Here is a 25,125-nt window from a genome sequence, read left to right as displayed (position 1 = left end):
CACCCTGGCAGGCGTTTTCAAAAATGTTCGGTTTCAGTGACCTGGTGCTGCGTTTGGACAAATGGCCACACCGCATAGAAAAAGCTGTGGTTTTAAAAATAACCGCATTCGTGGGGACAGGACCTTAAGCCTATTTGTCTCTAGACCACTACATTCTCTTTCATTTAGTTTTTCTCCAAAGTGCACAATTATCTAGGATTTTTGAGAAAAAATATTTTAGAATCTTGACAAATTTGTCTTGGCAAAATGTCATCTCCATAGTAGGTGTAATATTCAATGCCACAGGTGAAAGGTGAAAGTTCAGTCTGCAGTAAAGTGCCGTCTGCTAGCTATTCTCTACAGATGAATGATCTGCTTTTTCTTACTGAAGAGTTGGTTGGTATCTGCCTTCCCTCAAGCTGTTCCACTACCTGCCTCCTGAGCTTCTGGCTTCCCTCAGTCCTGCTTAAACCACTGATGTTCTAAAATCTGCTCTAACATTGGTCTCTTGGTTTGATGCCTGACCAGACACTACTCTATCAGATCTTGCAACTCTGTACAAGTTTTCAAAGAGGGAAAAGCTGGTTAGTCATGTATGCTCTTTATGACAGCATAGCACATGAATGTTGTCATGTATGAAAAGCTTCTGAAAAACATAGTATTTCGTACTGTATTCAATTTTAAACAGGGACAATCTGCTGTGTGTTACACTTTGTTCATTTGTCATCAGTACTGTAAACATCCATTTTTAGGTATTCTGTCTGTCAGTTTTCCCTTTTATATTTAGTAGCTGAGAAGTTGAACACCCTGATATTGTGCCAAGACTTTATGTTTGTATTATTGTTGTGTGCTGTTGTCTCACCACTGAAGAAATTTGGAATCAAAGGATCACGTGCTTTGGAGAGAAAAACACTTATGGGGTGGTCTCCGCTTACTATCTACAAAAGTACTATAGCCAAAGACCAGACTGTTGATCCGACCGCCTGTTGATGATCTGTATTGGAAGCAAGAGATTAACAGAGTTCTGTCATTTCATTTGCTAAAGTCTTGTGTGAGCCATTAGTCTACTTTGAGATAATAAGCTTTGAATCATGTACAATATTTGACATACTATGGCATTACGTCAACTCACCTTTAGAGCAAGAGGTGTTAATACGTTCACTACAGCTAAAGTCTATTAGTTTGAGCTGCAGCGTCTCTGTGTTGACCAGCATGCTGTTCATCTTGTGGAAGATGCCCCGTTCAGTGCAGTGTTTGGCTGCAAGCACCGCTTGCCGCATTAAGCCACGTGCCACAGATTCATCTAGGCGACTTCCATGGCGCATAGTAAATTCCAGCAAGGTGTCACATGGATGCGGATATTCCATCACTATGATGAACTGATGTGGCTGATCAAACCACTCGATCATTTGTACAATATTTGGAATCAAAGGATCACGTGCTTTGGAGAGAAAAACACTTATGGGGTGGTCTCCGCTTACTATCTACAAAAGTACTATAGCCAAAGACCAGACTGTTGATCCGACCGCCTGTTGATGATCTGTATTGGAAGCAAGAGATTAACAGAGTTCTGTCATTTCATTTGCTAAAGTCTTGTGTGAGCCATTAGTCTACTTTGAGATAATAAGCTTTGAATCATGTACAATATTTGACATACTATGGCATTACGTCAACTCACCTTTAGAGCAAGAGGTGTTAATACGCTCACTACAGCCAAAGTCTATTAATTTGAGCTGCAGCGTCTCTGTGTTGACCAGCATGTTGTCCATCTTGATGTCATTGTGGAAGATGCCCTGTTCAATGCAGTGTTTGGCTGCAAGCACCGCTTGCCGCATTAAGCCACATGCCACGGATTCATCTAGGCGACTTCCATGACGCATGGTAAATGCCAGCAAGGTCTCACACGGATGCAGATATTCCATAACTATGATGAACTGATGTGGCTGATCAAACCACTCGATCATTTGTACAATGTAGGGGCTAAATCAGTCTAAAAGTCTGAGAACACTATTGAAAATGCTTCTACTTGTTACTATTTTCCATTACAAATTACACTATCGTCAACACAGTTTTTCTAAATTTTAAAGTTTTTTTTTTTTTAGATTTTCAATGTGTTCACAGACTGTTGAACCCAAATGTGCAATGAATGTAAATATACAAGTTTTTATTCATATATTGTGGGGGGGGGGGGAAGTATGGAATATAAAATGAGAACAAAACAAAGACAAAAGTAAAAGAGACAAAAGTAGGAGTAGTTTACCTTCTGGCCACTGGATCTGTGAGTCCCCTTATACACAGAACCAAAGCCTCCCTGTCCCAACTTCACTCCCACATCATAACGGGAGGAAAATGATGCTGAAAAAAGAAAACATGCAAAAAGAACAGATAAGCACTACTTTCTTTTTATTATCTTACATGAACTCCAAAAAGCAGACAGAAAAGTTATTCAAATAATGTGGCTTTTATAAACTGTATTACATGCATTAGGATTACAGCAAATTAGCTAAAACTAAGAGCAGACTATAAAGGCAATCAGGGAACCAGGAAAATGATGACATACAAGGAAGAATGTGGTTCAAAACAACTATGTCCACTAGAATGCCACAGGCTTAATTTTTAATATTGAACAAGGAATTAGATACATGTCAGGAGCATAAATAATTTATACGTAGGAACAAATATGAAAAAGTAATGTAAAAAAAAAAAAATGGAAGTAGTGACAGTAGACTAATAATGACAGCAGACTCACCTGCAGTTGGCCAAAAACCAGATAGGATTGGGACAGTTTTTTGTTTAGAATTGTCCAGATCAGTCTCAGGTGTCAGCCTGCAGCTGGATGAACCTGAGGCAGATGACGGCTCGGGATCAGTCAAATCCACAGCAGGTGTCAGCTCAAGACTGGAACCTGGGATGGGTTTCAGCTGAGGAACATCCAGACCCATATTAGCTGTCAGCTCAAGACCTGATGAAACTGGGACGGGTTTGGGCTCTGGAACGTCCAGACCCATGAGACTGAGACTGGGTAGATTTGGGACAGGCATTATCTCCTGACTGGATGGTCCTGGGACAGGCATCAACTCAACTACAAGACCAGCTGGACCTGGGTCAAGTGTTAAGTGTGAATCAATGCTGAATGGACCTGGCTGGGAATCAGGTGGATTCTGGTTAGCCGTGACTGTCACCTCGAAACAAGATGGACCTGGATCATTTCTTAACACCCACAAGGGGCCAGATAGACCTGGCTGGAGGTCCACTGGATCCCAGTGAGCTACTGGCTCAACGCGACATGAATCTGGGGCCAAGGAGGGAAACTTAACAGTCCTCCATGTTCGCTGGAAGACTGCTTGAATGTCTTTCATCTTCCTAATTTTTCTTTGTTTTTCTAAAAAGAAAGAAAAAAAGAAATGGAAAATAAAAATAAAATAAATTACCACCAGAAACTGTAAGTCAAATACTGAGGCTAGACATCATGAACAAAGAACACTGGGTGAATACAGTTTGGTGGGACAATTGGTAAAGTGGTACACCTAAGCTCAATCATCTTGCTAAAGAGCCACATTAAATTAATTCTAAACTTGTATGGGATGTTTTTTAGCTCTGACATTGGGGGCATGTCATGCTACGTTTTTGTATTTTGTCCCTTAGAAATTAAACATTAGGCTATATTAATTAAATTATAAAAGTAGTACTAGATCCTCACATGCTACATGTAAATATTGATACATTTCAGGAACATAAATACAAACTAGACACAAATGTAAAAAATTACTAAAATTTGACAGCAAACAAAAAGTAAAAATTAGTGTTGTCAAACGATTAATCGCATCCAAAATAAAAGTTTTTGTTTACATAATATATGTATGTATACTGTGTATATTTATTATGTATATATAACAGTATATATTTTGAAAATATTTACATGTATATACATTTATATTCTTATATTTCATATTATATATAAATATATTTAATATATAAACATAACATATTTTTCTTAAATATATACTTGCATGTGTGTATTTATATATACATAATAAATATACACAGTGTACACACATATATTATGTAAACAAAAACTTTTATTTTGGATGCGATTAATCTTTTGACAGCACTAGTAAAAATACAACTAGAATAAAAGTAGTGACAGTAGACTAATAATGACAGTAGACTTACCAACAGGTGGCTCATAACCAGATTGACGTGGGGCAGGCATTGGCTCATTATTCAGTTTGGATGGGCCTGGGACAGGGGATGGCTCCAGATATGTTGGCTCAGCATTAAGTGTCAGCCAACCAAGGCTGAATAAAACTGGCAGGAGATCTGACATATCCCGTTGAGCCACTGGGTCAATGGCAAATGGATCTGGAGCCACTTTGTTGCCCCTTTGGCCAACAGAGGGCAGCACGCTTAACAGCCCTCCATGTTTGGCGGAAGAATGCACTGATGCCTTTCTTCTTCCTCTTTGTTGATTGTTGTTCTACAAAAAAAAAGAAGGAAAGAAAGAAATAGAAAAGTAAACAAAAATTAGAAACTGTAAGTCAAATACTGAGTCTAGACATCATGAAGAAAGAAGAAAACTGGGTGAATACAGATGTTAAATGAGACAACTGGTAAAATGGGACACGTATGTTTAATCATCTTGTGACTTTCTAGTAATGAAAGAAAATACATTAAGTTCAGTCTAAACAGGGATGATGCAAAGAAAAACTTGTGGTTCTGGCATTTTTTTATGCAATCTTGACACTACATTTCACTTGTCCTTTAAAAATAAAATACAAAATATACTGAAAAATAAAACCAAATCCTAAACTAGAATTAAATTAGAACTATATCCATCAATTCCCCATGCTACATGTTGAATATTATAAAAGGTATTAGAAATTAACTTAGGAGCATAATATTAATTAGGCATAAGTGTAAAAGAGCAGACAAGCAGGTAAAATGAAAATCCCAAAAGCAGATTAAAAATGACAGTAGACTTCCCAACAGCTGCCTCCAAACCAGATGGACCTGGGACAGGTGTTATCTCAGAATCCAGTGTGGATGGACCTGAGACAGATGATGGCTTGGGCTCGGTTGGATCCACATCCGGTTTCATCTCGATACTGGCCCTGTTGAAAAAACCAGCATATGCTGGTTAGGTATGTTTTGACGCTGGGATGCTGGTTTATGCTGGTCCTTTGCTGGTTTATGCTGGTCATGTGCTGGCAAAGGTGTGTGTGTGTGTGTGTGTGCGTTTGTTCACTACTCACTGCTGTGTGTGTGCACTTGGATGGGTGAAATGCAGAGCACAAATTTTGAGTATGGGACACCATACATGGCCACACGTCGTGTCCTGTCAGTTCCTTTCCTTTCCTAATCCAGAATGCGGATGCAGGATTCGTCTTTAATGAGCTGAAAGAGTGCATGTCACACCTCTGTTCATCAATTTGCACTGGCTACCAATAGCTGCTCACATAAAATCCAAGGCATTGAGGGCATCCAAGGCATACATGCCTGCAAATCCACCACTGGCTCTGCACCTCTTTACCTAAATTCACTACTTCAGACGTATGTGCCCTCCAGAAGCTTGTCTTCTACAAGTGAATGGCGCATTATAGTGCCATCCCAAAAAGGCGCACAATCACTTTCACTGACTTCTACATTAAGTGTTTCCTGTTGGTGGAATGACCTGCCCAACTCAATCTGAACAGCTGATTCTTAAGCCATCTTCAAGAAAAGGCTAAAAACACATCTCTTCCATCTACACTTAACCCTGATTGCTTCTATTGTCCTCATTTGTAAGTTGTTACGTTGGATAAAAGTGTCTAGATAAAATGTATGATTAAATGTAAAATGTTAGTCAATCTGACATAATCACATCATCACATGATGCAACTGACTGGTTTCTTTTCACATCAGCTAATGAGTTTGCTGCTCAATATTGCAGTTGCAGGATGCTTCAGAAACCCTCCACTTTCACCAGCTCCACCTGTATAGATCTGCTACAGGGTGATTCATGTATATGCTATATGGGTGTTATTTCATATATATGTGCAGCAGCAGTATTTCTTACATGCTCAGGATGTGTTGGCAGTAGCAAGTCGAGACAAGAGAGTTGTCATGAGAGAACTATGATTTCTGAAATAAACTGTATGTGGTTGCCGGAAGGTATTGTAAAAGTATCAAGCTGTAGGAGTTTTTGATACTGCTTAGAACGGAATTTGAAATATTTTAAATTTTTTATAGTTTGCTAATTGTGACACACATTACTGTACATCAAAGCTCTAATTTGATACTGATGTTTTCGTTCTCGTTTTCTGCATTTCACCTCTACTCTTGTTTTTAATTAATCTAGTCTATATTACATTCTGTATTTTGTATTATGTATATTGTTGGATCTTATGACAATTGGCTTGTAATGTTCCTCATTTGTAAATCAGTTTGGATAAAAGTGCCTGCTAAATGAATGTAGAAAAAAAATGTAGTAAACGTAAATTATGACTGACTATTTCAACAATGGGAATGCTGAAATGTACAGTATATATCTAAGTGTCTGAAGATCATATAAGGATCCCCCCAAAACACACACACACACACACACACACACACACACACACACATACGGTCAGTTGGGCAGTAATGAAGAGGAACCTGTGCTGACGAGAGCAGCACCTGTTCACAGCAAGCGGTCAGGATGCACAAGACACAGCAACGGAGCGTATAACCACTCTAACATTCACCTCTGAAATAGAACAAGAGCAGATTCATCAGCAACACACTCTCAATGAGTGTGATTTATCAAAAGAAAAAGATCTATCTATCTATATCTACAACCTCAATTCCAGAGAAGTTGGGACATTTTGTAAAATCCAATAAAATCAAGAATATGTGATTTGTTTAATTCTCTTGAACTTTTATTTAATTTACAAAAGTTTGACATTGTTTGGCATTTATCTCGTGAAATTTGGCACAAAGTGATGAGCCATGATCCAGCTTTGCTTGCAAAGTCTGAGATGCTCTTTTTATCAACAGACATGATACCTGTTTCAAAACAGTATAACGTGGATATTCTATATTAAACTTTTCACTTTTATATCGCCCCTGTTCCAACTTTTTTGGAGCGTGTTGCAGCCATCAACATCAAAATGTGTTCATATTTACAAAATACCTTTACGTTGGTCAGTGAAAACTTTGGAAATCTTTTCTTTGTACGTTTGTCAATTAAATAAAAGTGAAAGAGAACGAACAAATCACAGATTCTTGATTTTATTGCATTTTACAAAATGTCCCAACTTCTCTGGAATTGGGGTTGCTTCTATCTATCTAGATGGCATCTTTGAAAAATGTTACATTTTGTGCTATGACAACTAAATTATCAAATGTTTCTGTTTATTTCCTAGAATAACACATTATGTTAACACATTGATGTTACTGACTACCACTGAACGAGCTGTCCGTTCATATAACATGGCAGAAGAACACTTCATTTCCCTAAATTCTGTTATTTACCATAAAATCTTCAAAATGGAGCCAAACAACATGAAAAAGGTAACAAAATACACCCAAGGAAAATAACTCTCAAAAGAAGTTGTTGTTGCTGCATTGGAATAATGAAATTTCCCTATTGTGTGACCATTTTTTTTTTTTTTTTTCGATTTGCAATTACAGTAATACATATTTAATAAATTCCCTTTCCTGTCTTTCCAATTTAAATTCTAAAAATTCCTTGTGGAATGTAGACAATCCAATTTAAATTCAACATATGCACCGAAAAGGCTTAAATTCTCAAAAGCCCGATTTACACGAAAACCCAAGTGTGATGCTGTTTTCTGAGCACAAGGGGGCAGCAAGCCCCTATCAGACAGTTCTCGGTTGAGATCATGATGTTTTTTCCCCCCCACTGACTCTTAAGATTCATTGTTCTAAGAAACAATGGAAATTAAAGTGGCCAGAGAACATTCAGTTTGTTCATTTTGTTTTGTTCTTAAGTGTCTCAATACATTTTTCCGATACATTTAATGTGTTATACTGTGTACCTACAGGTAGTCGTGCTGTTGATTTCAGTCTGTGTGTTGATGAATATGCATTGCTTTCCACAGTTGTGCCGTATAGCATACGCAGAGGAGGATTTAGGTGGCTTTTCTAGCACGCTGAAGTGCTTGAGCATTGAAACACAGGTAAGAGTGGCACTGGTCAGGTCAAGTGTTTATGCTGGAGTGAGAGCAGTCTTCGCTCGTATCCTCTTTGTCTGCACTTACCCAGAGATCAGAGAGCTCAGACATGAAGCCTGCTAAAATGATCACAATACCACTCAACGCTGAGAAAACTTTCATGGCTTTCCTTTTGAAATAACTACTTGTTTTTATAAAATACTTCATCATTGTTATATTATTGACTCCTCCATGAGCCCCTTTCTCTCTTGTTCGCTCTCTGTCTTTATCCTTCTCTTTTTTGTCTCTCTCTCTTGCTCACACACACGCACACACACACACACGAGATCTAAGCGTAACAGCACAGGGTAGATAATTACAATTTCAAAATCATTTGCCAGATCATTACCACCTAATCCCCAGTTTCATCTTATGAGTCACGCGTCTCATTTGGCATGGTGCTGGACAGCTCAGGCTTTTTTTTCATTTTTTTCCCTTATAAACAGCACTGTCTCTCGTCTTTGACCAGGAAGGGCCACGGGGCCACGAGAAACGGATACACACTCATACACACTGACACCAACAAAATATAGATTAAGACAATTGTTCCTGCAAATAACTGAATATTTCTAGATCTATAATTTGAAGATGCTTTTACAAATCTAATAATATAGCATATTTTGGTATATTACAATAATATCATATAATATAATAAAAACATATTTTATTTAGTATATATTAAGGCAAAACACTACAGGAAAACCCATTGATTTTTCAGGCAATGCATGGTCAATATTGAGAGTTTGAGCTATTTTGCTTACTTATTTTGTCTTTTTTAAGACTAGTGGGGAAAAAATCATCCAAAATACACATTTAAGTTTTAACACATTTGAGTATTACATTTTAGAGTTCAATTACAATACATATCTTTTCTGAAAATGAGCATTAAACTTTACAGCTTTATTTCTATCTTTCTGAATGGTTTTACAGAGGGGTTATTAATATATCATTCACCTGATTTATGTAACATTTTATTCCCCACAATTAATTGTCTAGCTGTTTTTGACAGTATTTTCTGATTTATGGAGTGATAAAAACAGATATCCATTCTCCCCTCTGTAAAAACCTTTAACTCTAATATATCAACAAAATGAAACAAGAGTTTTATACCTGACTTTATCCAATGTTCAGGTTTCCTATTCTGGTTATTGACATAAATTATAATTAGACAAAGTTTTATTTGCATATTCAAACATAATACGTCTGAAAACTTGTAATAAAATACAGTTGTTTTAATGTGCTGTGATTAATCAACTGGTGAAAGTATAGTGATATTTTTTACCCTATTCACCTGTAGTGTATTGCCCTAAAAATAGGGTTAAGGGTGTTTGTTCAACCATTTAGTGATATTCTAAAATTGTTTTCACAAAAAAAAATGTTATTGAAAGTAGTAAATGTGTGTATATTTTAAAATTCCATTCCATAGTATTGACTTTCATTCACTGTCCGTGTGTCTCAATAGCAACAGCTCTGAGAAAATCAAATGTAAAGAGATGCCTACTTTCATCAGCTAGTGTCTTAATGTTACTAAAACCTTTTCTTTGTCTAGCATTGATAATTTCCTTGTCGCAGTTCTAATGTTTTGACGAAATATGCCAATTTTAATATAAAGCAGTCTCTGATATTTGCAAACTGTCAAAAGCAATTATAATGTGTTGTATACATAAAATAACGTTAGTCATTTAATCTATAGTGCATTTTTATAAACATTTCTATTGTGCGTGCTATATCTGCCTCTCTGTGTCTAGAACCAGGCTCTTTGATATGGGCTCGGCCCAAAAGGGCATAGCAGTGCCTGTGACTCAGGAGGTCAGAACTCAATAAATCACATTTGACTTATGACCTGCATTTCAGGGAGGAATGACAGATCAATGACCCCATCGATGGCACGGAGCAACACCTCTGCTATTGCACCGCTGCTTCTTCACACGCTGAGTTTGATCAGAGTCCAAAAGGTGTTTGAGTTGAATTAGTACAGGAGCTGTTGTCGCAACCTACAACCACGTTCCAGTCGCGGCCACAATCAAGTCAGTATTATTTGTATAGCATTTCACAATCCATATCGTTTCAAAGTCCAAATTGCGCATTACTAAAATTACTTTATTAACAAATTTCAATGTTAACAATATCACACTGCATTATGGGATAATAACGTCAATAATTGTGTTTCGTGTGGTCAGAATTATAGATTAGTGCTCCCTTTGCTGGAAACAAATATTATTGTTTTTTGTTTTTAATTTTTATTAAAACAATAATTTTGTCTCATTTAGTGTGCATAGTTACATGGAAAATAGTGTTTAGTGTTTTAGTTTAGTGAAATACTATACACTTTTATTAACAAGTAAGATGGGGTTTGTGAGCCCAGTCTCATGAAAATGCGTATAAATAGTACGCCAAATAAAAACGAAAACTCGTGGTATTGATACGCAAAAATGGACTTTGGCGTGCATATGATACGCATGTGTTTGGCGTGCATAAAATACGCAGTTTTCGCGTGCATATGATACGAAATTTGTTGGCGTGCATATGATACGCAGTTACACGCCAAAGTCCATTTTTGCGTATCAATACCACGAGTTTTCGTTTTTATTTGGCGTACTATTTATACGCACTTTCATGAGATCGGGTTGGGTTTGTTGATGCCAATTAATTTACCAATGCAATAAAAAAAAAAAAAACTCTCTGATCATTACAAAACAAGTTATTAAAAGAACTCAATTGAAGTTAACCTTTTGTTTTAATGTGCCATTGATATACTTTACATGTACTGTTTTTACTATAGTAATAACAGGTAAGTATGCATAATTACAAACGACTTTAAGTCAAATGCTAATCCTAAACCTAGAGTAAGCACATGTTGTTAAATGGTATTACTTAAGTACTTATTGTGTAATTACACTGTAAGAACATCACCTTGAACCAGTGCAGAAAATATAAAGAAAATGCAACCACATAATTATTAAACGCAACAGTGCATGCTGGGAACCAAATCGCCATCTTTCTCTATTACAGGTAAACTATACAAGTTCCTGTAATGCAGAGAAAGATGATCACTGTAATTTGACAATATCTTGTAACACTTTAGGCAACCCTTATGGCCACACTTTATTTTAATATTCAATTCTCGCTATTAACAAACCATAAACTAAAACTTTTGCCTCAATAAACTCCTAATTTGCTGCTTATTAATAGTAAGGTAGTTGTCAAGTTTAGGTATTGGGTTGGATTAGGGATGTAGAATATGGTCATGCAGAATATGTGCTTTATAAGTACTAATAAACAGTCAATATGTCAATAATATGCATGCTAATAAGCAACTAGTTAATAGTGAGAATTGGTCCCTATACTAAAGTGTTACCCACTTTATTTTAAGGTGACAGATACACGCTACATAAGGGACCCTCTTTAAATTTGTCTTCAATTACTGTGTTGATACAATGTACTTATTGTGTACACATTTTTACATTGCACATATATTAAAAAACACCTTCCTGTAATTACATCTGAAATTAATTCCTGTAGTTACATCGATACTTACATTCACTTAACCCACACTTAAACCTAACTAGACCACCAAACCTGTCCCTAACCCTAACCATATTCGATCTCAATAGCAGCAAAAGTGTGTTGTAATTCAACATGAACACACTAGGTACATTATACCTAACAATAATTGTTTGACATAAGTGCATAGCAGTTAAAGACACCTAATATAAAGTGGAACCAAACTTAACTGCATTACTTGTTTATTTGTGTAATTACACAGTAATGTTATCACCTTAAAATAAAGTGTAATAGTTTTTTTACACCTCCCAGAAAAATTGTTTCTATCCAAACACCGCAGAAACCTCATTGACAAATTTCTGTAAGTCCTGCCCTTTGTTTGTTTGATAATTCTTTCGGTTGCCAATAAATGTGTAGTACTGTCAGCTCCTATTAATACACTTTTCGTGTTTAAATCAAAATGTCAATGACAAATGTCATCCACAACCCAAATAATTTTTAGGTCTGCAGGAACAAGCCTATCGCAATTCACAAGACCATGTGCTATCATCTCTTAATGTTTTTCTTTATGGAAAATCAGTTGGAGAGCTAATATAAATTCTTTGGAGACATTGTACCCATAATGCCTTTTAAAAAATGTTTATAGTGCAAAGTGTTTACCTCTCCTGTGTTGAACTGTGGTGTCAGAATTGCAATCTGACAGATGATTGTGTGTTGAGATTATTGTGAGGTTAGATGGATTGAATAAACAGTTATGTTTTGTTGTAATCCTGGTAAACCAGGCTTCAGTCTGATAGCTCTGTGGAGATGAGAGCTGTCACTCAATCCCATAATCCCCTGCTCTCCTCCGCTACCCGCTGATCCTCTCCTTAATGCAGCTAATTTCCTTTGTCTGTGTGTGTGTGTGTATTGAGAAGTTTGTACAGACATGGCCATATTTGAATGGAGGAGACCAAGAAATACAAGCAGGTTATACACAAAGTTTTTAAATGCTGCCACATAAAGCACATACTTTCCCACACTTTTAACACACCATGTAGCTTTACTCTCATTGCAAGTCATACGAAATGTGTATTCCCATATGGCAAAAAAATACTTTTTGGCCAAAATATAATTTAAATATATGCTAAATATATGTTGTAAACAGTGACGCTCAAATATATATATTTTTTAATTTAAAGTATATTTAGCTTCAAACTTCATATAATAAAATATATTTCAAAATGTATTTCAGGAGCAAGAAAATACATTACATGTACAACTTACAGTTTATTTATTGAATAGTTTTATTATGATGTGTTTATATGTGTGACAGCACATTTACCAAATTTTTAACATAATACAAAATGAGTGTTCCCATACGGCAAAAAAATAAATAAAAAGTCTGGCCAAAATCTAATTTAAATATACAATAAATATGTTGTAAACAGTGAAGCACAATGAAATATATATTTTTGAAAGTGAAAATATATTTAGCTTCAAACTTCTTATACCAAAATATATTATAAAATGTATTTCAGAGGCAAGAAACTACATACAGACATCTTAAAGTATCCTACATTTAGGCAAACTATATTTTTTAAAATCTATAAATTTTTTTATGCATTAAAAATATACAAAAAATGGCAACAAACAAACATTTTGAAACATATTTTAGTAAATACATTTTATGTCCATTTTTGAATATTTAAATATACATACTGTGTGTATATATATATATATATATATATATATTGGGTGTGTTTAGTGCTGTAGGGGTTAAAAGCATCAGAGACTGACATTGGCCCCTGAGGAAGATGAAAGCTCCTGAACGGCCCTCTCAAACTTCTGCCTCAGTATGTTTTTACTACTTTGCCTTTGAACTAAAATAACATATTGTTAGCGTCTAACAATAGCACTTCCTGGTAGTTTTTTAATTAAGGAATTATGGATTAACACAATTAATTATTGTGTAAAGAAACACAAAGCAATAACCCTCATGATTTAATTGCTCATTACTGCAATGTTTCCTGCCCGCTATGACAAATGAAAACATGTCTTTTTCAAGAGAGTTTGTGTTTGTAATTATTGATTGTCATTAAATAGTACACACTATCATTAGCTAAACAAACTGACCTTCCTTAAATATTCAAGTCTTGTAATAATAAGACGAGTCTGGCATAGCTTATTACTATGAGTGGCGCGTGCACACTTGCTAAAAGGTCTAATCAAGCTCTAATAATCAGCCATGCTAATGCAATTATTCCCCCCACATACTCTCTCACTTTCAACAATGAGAGATCCTACTCAGGGTACGAGCAACGTAGGGAACTTTCAATCTGGCCAGTGCTAATGAAGCTCTAGCTGCTAACTGTAATTCTTTGGCTTCTTTGATGTTTTAAAATTAGCATTTAAATAAAAGGGGGAAATGGAGGTGGGGGAGGGGGGCACACAAGGTTCATCTGGGAAACTTGTCCAGCTCTTGATTTTGAGCCATGCATGTGGTGGGATGGAGTCACACATATGGTTTGCGGAGATCTAGACTGGACACGCCACTCACAATTACTGTAGCTGACAGGGCCACTGGTTCACTCAGCACACAGGCATCACAATACAGAGCCGTGCATGGCAAAGAATGCATGTATTAGAGCAGTGCTTCTGCTTTAGGACCCAGATTTTACATTGGACATCAAGAGGTGCTCTGATAATTGTTTAAACTGTGCAGAGATGACTGTAAGACATTTACAGATTGATCCCCCCAAAATCAAAACATCTGTTTGTTTGAGCATTCCGAAACAGCAACATTGTCTCAACCAATGGCATGAGACTTGGGTGGGACTCTCTGTTTGACTGACCAATGCAATGATAGATGGAAAGAAACTAGGTTGTTTAGGTTTATTTGAAAAATATTTTAGTATCCATACACTGTAAAATTTGGTAACCTGCAACTGTTACCTTCAACACTTATTTCTACTCGATTTAACCCATACAAATGAGTTCTACATGCAACCAGTATCTTTAAATCAATAGTTTTCCATTGCTTTATTTTGATTGCGTTATACATAGTTTTTTTTATGGATTATAATGCTTTTGCAAAGACTTTATAAAAATACCTGAAGAAAAAACTAAAAAACAAAACCAAACCAAAGCCACACTCTATTGACTTATATTGTACGGGCAACAACTGTTGAAACTTTCTTCAAATATCTTCTTTTGTTATTCTGCAGAAAAAGAAATCCATAGAAGTTTGGAACAACATGAAGGGGAGTAAATGATAAAAAAGAATAGGTGCATTCAATTGGTCTAAACAAATTAAGAAATGCAAATGAGTGATTTCTGTCTCATGACTCTTCTGAGAAGAGTATTTGAGAGACCTGTTCAGGAAGAAAACTGTCAGTATTTTTGCAAATGTGTTTGGTGACGCTACTTGCGATTACTTGCATTTTGCACAGTTTTACGCCTGCTGTCAGTGACCCTATTAAAAAAGACCTGCGACCCGTTTCTGGGTCACAACCCACCAGCTACAAAACACTGCATTAGGCTGCAAGTTATCAATAGAATGTTTAACACGATACTAAACTGTTTAGCAATTAATCTTGATGTGTAATGACCAAGTAATATGCAATAACCATGATGAAAATGTCTATAAGTGTATTTGCAACAAATGATGTGTTTATATGTGTGTATATATATATATATATATTGTTCGGTGCTGTAGGGGTTAAAAGCATGAGAGACTGACATTGGCCCCTGAGGAAGATAAAAGCTTCAGACCGGCCTTCTCAAACTTCTGCCTCAATATGTTTTTATTTACTACTTTGCCTTTGAACTGAAATAACACATTGTGTGCGTCTAACAAAAGCACTTCCTAGCACTTTTTTTAATTATGGAAGCTGTAAAGAAACACAAAGCAATAACCCTCTTGATTTAATTGCTCATTATTGCAATGTTTCCTGCCCGCTATGCCAAATGAAAAAAAATCTTTTTCAAGAGGGTTTGTGTATGTAATTATTGATTGTCATTAAATAGTACACAGTATCATTAGCTAAACAAAATGACCTTCCTTAAATATTCAAGTCTTGCAATAATAAGATGAGTCTGGCATAGCTTATTACTAAGAGTGACGCGTGCACACTTGCCAAAAGGCCTAATCAAGAGCGCAAGGCCTAATAATCAGCCATGCTAATGCAATTATTCCCCCACATACTCTCTCACTTTCAACAATGAGAGCTGCTACTCAAGGTACAAGCAACATAGGGAACTTTCAATCTAGCCAGTGCTAATGAAGCTCTAGCTGCTAACTGTAATTCTTTGGCTTCTTTGATGTTTTAAAATGAGCATTTAAATAAAAGGGGGGAAATGGAGGTGGGGGAGGGGGGTGCACGAGGTTCATCTGGAAAACTTGTCCAACTCCTGATTCTGAGCCATGCAGGGTCACAACCCACCAGCTACAAAACACTGCATTAGGCTGCAAGTTATCAATAGAATGTTTAACACGATACTAAACTGTTTAGCAATTAATCTTGATGTGTAATGACCAAGTAATATGCAATAACCATGATGAAAATGTCTATAAGTGTATTTGCAACAAAGTTCTAGGTATTCACTCAAGCCATTTGAGAACACTAGAGAAGTCTTTTCCTTTCAATTAATTAAGCCATTAATCATTCGGTGTGCCCACTCTGTGTAAATTATTCCCAGTGGTCTACTTGTAAAACAAGTGCAGCAGAGCAAAACCACAATGCAGAGCAGTGGTCTTCCCAGACTCTTGGGGGTGAAATGTACATCATTTGCATTTAATTGCAATAAATGCATGCAGCTGGAAATGTTAGGGCATGTTAATTCAGTTCCAGACCAACATTATTTTACAGTTTCATTGACTTACACCATACCTTTGCCCTCATTTCTCAGCAAAATGAGCCTCAGATGCGGTTCTGTAGGCATATATGAAGGAATTCACTGTTGAACAAAAAACAAATACACGTTACTAAACAGCAAAAGGAAGTCTGACAGGAATAGTTTGGATCCCAAAGGTGAGATTTATACTTGGAGGGCACAAAGCCAAACGGTGAGTGTTAATGTGAGCAGTGTAGATGTAGGAAAAGTGTTGACAGGCTTTTCATTGACAACCGCTTCTACAGCATCAGAATAAAATCATGTAAAACTTATAACAAGTCCCCTGGTTCAGCTAACTGTCTGTCTCTCTACTCTACCACATACATCCCATAAAGCACAGGCTGAGCAAGTACAGCTTACTTTGGAGATGTTTCTGGTCCATCCCGATGTGATTTGACCATTTATATTTAAAACACCTCTGCTATCTGCCACTCTCCTCTCTCAGAAAGTGCAAATACACTCTTATCTCTGCTTGTACTAAGGAATCTGTCTGATAGCTACACGGTTTGTATTAGCCCACAATTAGGGCTGATATTCCATGCCTATCTCTGGGGTAAATACGCCGAAGCTCCCAGCACAGGGGCTGCAAGCATGAACAAGCAGGTAAATAGGTTGACATTGTGAGCACAGCTGAGAGCGCTTAGCTCTGCGCTTGCTCGCTGCACAAGCTAACTATTGTTCGCTAGGCTATCGCTGCCCATGGCTATTTCTATCATGATAATTAGGGCTCATTTCACTAAGCATGAGGCTCTGACAAACAGACTAGAAGGTAAACTCCACAAATATCCTCCCCCAAATCCCTCTTTATCACAGCTAGCTTCCAGCTACTCCGTGTCACTGGCATCCCTCCTTGTTTATCATCAGTTCTCTTGTGATGCATAAATATATACAGAATGTACATGAGATAATGTGGCCACACAGCATGAATGTAGCTAATCTTGGAGCTATTGAAACTTTAATTACAAATGCAGATACAAAGTTCAGGCACATTAGTCAGATTGCCAATTTGCAGTATGTGCTAATTGGAAGATCTGACAAAACTTACACTTCAAAGCAACATGAGCCAACTAACACATTTCCGATTCATGATTCATGATTTAATTATCAAAGTAAACTAGCAAAAATATTACAAGAATATGCCAAACCCTGACATTATAGTTATTAAACAGTTATTAAACACCTGTACCTCGACAGCTTCACAAAGCAGTTTATGTTACACTTTATTTTAAGGTGTCCTTGTTACAGTGTAATTATACATTTAGGTACTGAGAAATATGAACTACATGTACTTACTATGTTTAGGGTTAAGATTAGGGTTTGTCTTAGGGTTACTTGCATGTAATTATGCATAATTTATTGTTCTTATAATAGCAAGTAGCCTACATGTAAGGACACTGTAAAATAAAGTGTTAGTGCAGTTTATAGCTGGACCACCATTTAAGTGTCTGGTACTGAAGCTCGAAGTGAAAGAGCACAAAACCTGGATGCATAAATGTTAAAAAGTAGTCTGATTATTCACCTTTCAACTCTTTCCTGCATCTACACAGGTTTATGTTTGGTGAAAGCCTGTGCCTCAACCCGCAATCCTTGTTGCCAACTCTTAAACGTGGGGATCGGTAATGATATAGGCTCTCGTCCCATGGGAGTCATTAGGTCTGATGATTTCTCTGCATGCTCAGAAAACTGCCAATGAATATGAATGCCAAATAACTTACGGCTTTTTAACCTGAAAAAAACTGCAATATCCCAATACAAGGTTCAGGATTGTTGCATTCCAAGGACTGAAGCTTTTACGGTAACACTTTAGTATCAGGACCAATTTTCACTATTAACTGGTTGCTTATTAGTACTTATAAAGCACATATTCTGCATGACCATATTCTATCTCTAATCCTAACCAATACCTAAATTTAACAACTACTATTGTTATATACTAACTATTAATAAGCAGCAAGAATTGGACCTTAAAATAAAGTGTGACTGCTTACTGTAAAAATTGGAGACCTGCAACTGTTAACTTCAGAAGTTATTTCTACTTTATTTAAACCACAAAAATCAGTATTGTTGGTATAATTGAACATATTTGGGTTGATTCAAACAAATATAATATTGATATTAAATATAAACATATTAAATATAATATTAATACAAACTAATTTAGATGATACAATTTTAGGTTACCATTTTTTTTCAGTGTATGAAGGCAACATAGTTATTACTTGAGCGGAAAAAAAAAATTACTTGTTGGGTTCTACAAATTGATTAGCATCATAGCTAATCTACAAAGTAAGCAGAGCTTAAAGGGATACTCCACCCCAAAATTTAAATTGTGTCATTAATCACTTACCCCCATGTCGTTCCAAACCCATAAAAGCTTTGTTCGTCTTCGGAACACAATTTAAGATATTTTGGATGAAAACTGGGAGGCTTGTGACTGTCAGATTCACTGCCACAAGGATACGTTTTCTACATGTATTTACGCTTTGATTTGAATGAAAACAGCACATCCGTGCAGTGTGGCTGACACAGAATAGCGTATATCAACATTGGCTACCAGAAATCACTTACTCTGCCTTTAATGACAACATTTTCATTTTGGGGTGGAGTATCCCTTTAACAAGAAATGGAAGTGTTATACAAACCCTGCTGAATGAGGCAACCTCAAAAGGAAGTTTAAAGCTACTGTATGTTAATCAATTGCTCTTGATTATTGATCAGTATTTATTAATATCATGGCAGATACTTAACAACATGTAATGCATACTGTATATTTTTTATGTACATAGAAGTTAAATACACCTTGTCTTAAGTGGGTCAGTTTATTATTTGTTCATTTATTTTGATAAATAAGACAGAGCACGTTCTATGCAGCAAATAGTGGGAGTGATAGTCATGATCTGGTGTTGATTCTCTATGGTACCAAGTTCATGGCTGTCACAAGCACCATATAGCTACCATAGCAATAATTTAGAGGTAAAACAAGTATATCAGAATGAAAGATATTTGGACAGTCCTTAATTCTTTATGCAGATAATGACTTGTCAGGTTTAATCAATAAGGTTGGTGAGCTGGCAAATGCCCTATCTGGCCAGTGTGTACGTTACGTATATATATTGGTGATGTTTTGAGCATTTTATGTAAATGCACTATTGTTCAAAAGCTTTGGGTTAGTGCGATTTTTAAATACATTTTTAACAAGAAATGTATGCTTTTATTCAACAATGGATGCATAAATTGATCAAATGTGACAGCAAAGACATTTTGAATGTTATGAAAGATTTCTGTTTCAAATCAATTCTGATCTTTGCGTTCATGAAACAATCCTAAAAAGCTTCACCCAAATATTAGGCAGAAATAAGATTTCTGGCGAGGCCAGTGAAAATGCTGTCAGGCCAAGTAAAAACCCAAACTACCATGTAAGAACTTCATGCTGAAAGATTTTAAAGGCCATCATGGCTGCAATTATAACAGAGCATTAAAAAAATTAAACAATTCCAAACCAAGAGACAGTTACATATGTAAAAAAAAAAAATATTTCAGTAAAACACTTTTTACGATACATATTGTTTCAAAACAGTTTTCAAAAATGTACCTTTATGCACTCTGCAGGCAAGCTAAGCTGACTATGGCAGGGGTAATATAGGATTATGAATGAATTAGTAAATTCAACTTTTTCTGAATATAATCAGTAATAAATAACTGAACCAAATTTTTGTATTCAGGTGCTAAAGAAGCCTAAAGTAGCTTTCTTGCATGATTGCTCAAGTTATAAAAAGGAACCTTACACGAGCAGGTGTATGAAACCGCACTAATATATTTTACCCAAAGGACTTTTCTGACTGGCAATCACCCCATCCGTGTTGGCAGTCACAGTTGGTGTCTTCCAGATGCTTTAACTAAACATGGCCTCAGGGTCAACAAATTGGATGACATGTCTCAAGCAAGTTCATCTCAAGTGACCCAAGTTGTTACACCATCAATTAACTCAAAGAAGGCCAACTTTGGGCAAACTTTGAGCCAATTTGTATTCTTCAAAATCAGTTTGATGAGGTAAATCAACAGGAGCCTTTATCACGTAAGAGTCGGACAGGTGGACGAATGCAAAGATGAATGAATCGTGGCATACTTGACAGAAAGCTTGTCGAAAAAGAACAAGAACTCTTCCGTTCCATCTAAAGACACGTAGCGTTTCTGAAGAAACGAGAGCGATTGATTGACAATAACGTGGCACTCGGCCCAGCTCCATCAAACGTCACCATCTGTCAGCGCTGACATTTCCGAACCCCGTCTCATTTCTCCACCATCCTCTTTCTTTTCTCCGACCGTGGTTCTCCTCCTTAACAAATGTCAATACAAAACAAGTAGACAGATGAGACCAGAAACATCGTCCCCCTCCCCATAGACCCTCCAACGCATCCAATGGATGGGCCCGGTCCACTGCAGCTCAACTCGACAGCAAACACATGCCTGGCTAATCAGCTTAGTGTTTAAGAACAACACTCTCTTTTTTCTCTCTTCCTCAGCTTAACTCCCCCCCGCATGCCACACACACTCATATGCTCTCATGCACCCTATCACACACATACACTTACACACTCCTGCCGCTCCTCAGAGCAGGATTAATATCTAATTATGTCAGGTCACTCGTCCAGATGGACTCTCGCTCATCCCTTTGTGTCTCTCTCACCTCTCACGCGGGCCCTCTGACCTCCCGCCGTGTCGCCCTGGCAACACGTCTAGTGTCCCTCGTGTGGCCCGGCAGAGCGATGCAGCTCTCGTGTCCCTCTCGCTCGGGGAAGGAGGCCGGAGCTCCTGCACTTGGTATTCTGAGCCCATCATACGCCTGGTTAAGTCTCATGAATAGATAGTCTTGGCAGCGAGGGCGGCCGTGGCCGTGACTCTGTGTGTGTCATGCCAGACAGATGGTTGAAAACACCGAAAACAAGCACGCATCTGAAGAGCATCAATGCCCATAATGTGCTCTTTTTTCTCATTAATGTTGGAGAACATAATAGTGAACAAAAAAGGATTGTCGCGTGAAAGGAAGATGGCTGTGAGAATTTGCACACTGTTGTAAAAAAAAAGTACCACAGCCCACATGCATACTATAATTACATAATAGTAAGGTAAATCTTGTTTTTATGTTACAAGGCCAATTTTATTGCTGCCATCACCATTTTAAATGAATTGATTTGTTTGTTGAATACAACATTTTTTGCTGTATTCTTTTTTTATTAATTGTAGATACATACGATTGCTAATGTTTCTTTAGAACAGACCAAATAATAATAAAAACAAAACTATGTTATGTACATGGGAAAATATATTTTTCAGAGGTATTTTTCATAAGTGTGAGACTTATGATGAGACTTATGAACACTGAATAATAATCATGATTATCATCTTCAAACTTCGAAGAAACACGTTATTTCAGTGTCTGGGAATCCAGAGGATTCTCTTTAAATGTTTTAAACAAACAGTCACCAGGCTTTGGCAGACATCCCCGAATTCTGTTTGATGATGTTGTCACCTGAGGGCACACAGATTGCTGTGGCTGGAATTTTGGCCAATCCAACCAAATTCCCAACTTCTACTGCTAGAATTTCACAGTATTCATCGTGTCGTATGATATCGTATCATATGTATGTTAGAGGTATGTATGCTTGAGGATCTGGTAAAACATTGTGATTTGAGGACTTGATTTTGCCATTTGTATCAAGTCAAGAAAAGAGTCTAAAAAAAAAGCGTTCAGTCACTTAAATCACACAATTATCAGAAAACTAAATATAAAAGCATGTAGAATAAAAAAGCTATATATATATATAGCACAACCACACTTTTCAAAACATTAGCGGAACGTGTGCATAATGTGATGAACTACATTCACTAAAGATCACCTTGACAACAGTCATTGCATGTCACATTGCCAAAATGCTTTAGTGTCAATTTTCTTTTTTATTTTATATGCATTCTAATGCAATGACATTCTGGGATTTTTAAGTGTGACGGGTGTCTACATAAAACTATTACTGAAAGAAACAACCAAACAGAGACACGTTTTTCATGATAAGACTATCTATCAATGTTTTTGTGAAATTGTTGCATCCTCCTTGTCAATTCCCCAGATTTTTGCAACTGAGATAGGTACAATACTCTATTTAGTTATTTTAACCATTTATTTCCCTTGCACTTACCTAATGCTAAACAAGTGTCTACATGTTTCATTAATGTGTCAAATCTTCTATTTGCCTGCTCTAATCCACACACCTTCTCATTCTTTCCAAGATAAATGTTGTGGTCTTTAAAGTATGACGGATGATCTCTCTGGATATCTGTCTTCATATAATAGACAGATCCAATTAGAAATAAATTCAAACAAACAACAGATCCAAATCATGCACACTGACAATATGAAGTCAGTTTATACCAGTATGCATTAGTCTACTATCTATTGAAATAATGAACCTATGATGGCTGTAATTAAACCTTGACATGTCTTCGTCATTACTAGATCACTAGATGATGTTGTAATGGACGTGATGGAATGTTGGGATTATGATACTCTTTTTTTTATCAATTAAAATTTTACTCTCATATAGTCGCAGACGTTCTGGGTGATTCTCTCAAAGTTATGAATAAACATTCTTTGAGTAACATTAAAAGAGCATTTATTCAAAGTTTTTATTAACGCCCTTAAAACGGCAACACAAAAACTTTATTTATACATCATTTATAGAATGTTTTTTCTGAAACATTGTTGTTGGATATTCGTCTAGGATGGTTTAGAGAACATTCAAAAGTAACATTCTCAAAATGCAAAGCAATCAAATGGAACTTTCCCCTTAATGTTAAACCAAGAAAGTATCTTTTAAACGTAAAAACATAGCGATAGATGCTATTTACACTAAGTGAAAATAGCAGCATTTTCATTGCAATAAGTGTAAAATAGTAGATGCTGATTACACTTATTGCAAAAAAATGGCAGATATTTGCACCTCATTATTGTAGTACATTATAAAGCAGCATGGAGTGATAACGTTTTTAGTGTAAATGATCATATTTCTCAAAATTACTAAATGGATGCTGCCTTATATTGGGACAATGAAGCCCTCTCTACACTACCCCTAACCCTACACGATAAACACTTTATTATTAAATACCCGCGAGGCACTTTTTTATATAATAAAATAAAAATAAATGATAAATGTCTTTCCGATCTGGTATATGATGGAAAATGAGAGAAGAATGAGTTCGTATACGAACTCGGGTTGTTTGCGACAGAAGATGCCGCCTTGTGCTTTACACACTACGCCACTAAAAATTGTGTGCAATGTGTGTCTTTTGTAATATTGTCTATGCCAACCAGACATTGGTGGGCGGAGCTATAGTTGTAAATAGCCTCTGCTAATAAGGTGGACTATTTGAAGAGTTCATTTGCAAAAACCGATAAACGCCACTTTAAAAAAAAAAAAGAGCTGATTGCCGTGCATTATTCTCCACATACAGGGCGATCTGAACCCTAAACACGTTTTGTCAAAAAAAAAACAACCCAACTGCAGTTTGATTGATATTACTTGGAATGAGCAATAAAAAAAACGTGATTTCTGAAAAAAAATATCGTTTTATCGATCGATATCGTTGTATCGAATTAAAGTTAATCGGTTTTTGCAAATGCGACAAGCGCCCTTGTTGTTTTTGAACAGAAGCCGATAAGTCTATTTTAGCGAATCAGCGCGCTGTATTCAGGTCAGGTGATAAGGCTACTTTCACTTTGAAGAGATGTGCTAGCTGAGAGGAGTTTCGTCAAAGCTGACTAAAAATGATCGAGGAAGGATAATTTCGACGAACTTGATGAACCTGTGATATCTTTTTGAGGGCGAAAAAGGAAAACAAAAGCTGAAACGTTTTCACAGAACCTTGCAAAAGCAGCGTGTTACAATGGTGAGGGAAAAGCTCTGTGTATTGCGTGTAATCACATCCATACAGTTTATGATCACAACAACAACAACGTTTGTCAGGCATCTACATTGAGATTACAAAGATTAAACGAGTGGGGTTTTTTTTAACTCTAAAACATGAAATGTGGAGTTATCTGCTTTTGCCAAAAAACGACTGTTGGAGTTATCTGCTTTTGCTATAAATCAAACTTTTATTATGTAAAAAAAAAAAACATGCTTTCAATGAACTTTAATTTTGTAAATTACCTGTATTTAAGTTATTATTACTTAATCAAAACAACCCAACTGCAGTTTGATTGATATTACTTGGAATGAGCAATAAAAAAAACGTGATTTCTGAAAAAAATTATCGTTTTATCGATCGATATCGTTGTATCGAATTAAAGTTAATCGGTTTTTGCAAATTAACTCTTCATTTGCACTTAGGCTACATCCACACGAAGCCAGAGCTTTCCCTATCCAATCTTTTTTTTCCCCTCGTCTCAAGAAATATCTGCGTCCACACGAAACCACAAAACCGACACAAAACGATGTAGTATACATGCCAGACCAGCATGTGGCGCTGTGATTCTGCCACAGAGATACACTAAAAACGGAGAAGAAGACTTGGACTATGC

The sequence above is a fragment of the Sinocyclocheilus rhinocerous genome, unplaced genomic scaffold (assembly GCF_001515625.1).
Source record: "Sinocyclocheilus rhinocerous isolate Xijiao unplaced genomic scaffold, SAMN03320098_v1.1 scaffold839, whole genome shotgun sequence".
Classification (NCBI taxonomy): Eukaryota; Metazoa; Chordata; class Actinopteri; order Cypriniformes; family Cyprinidae; genus Sinocyclocheilus; species Sinocyclocheilus rhinocerous.
The sequence above is the reverse complement of the archived record's forward strand: the minus strand, read 5'-3'. Positions refer to the sequence as shown.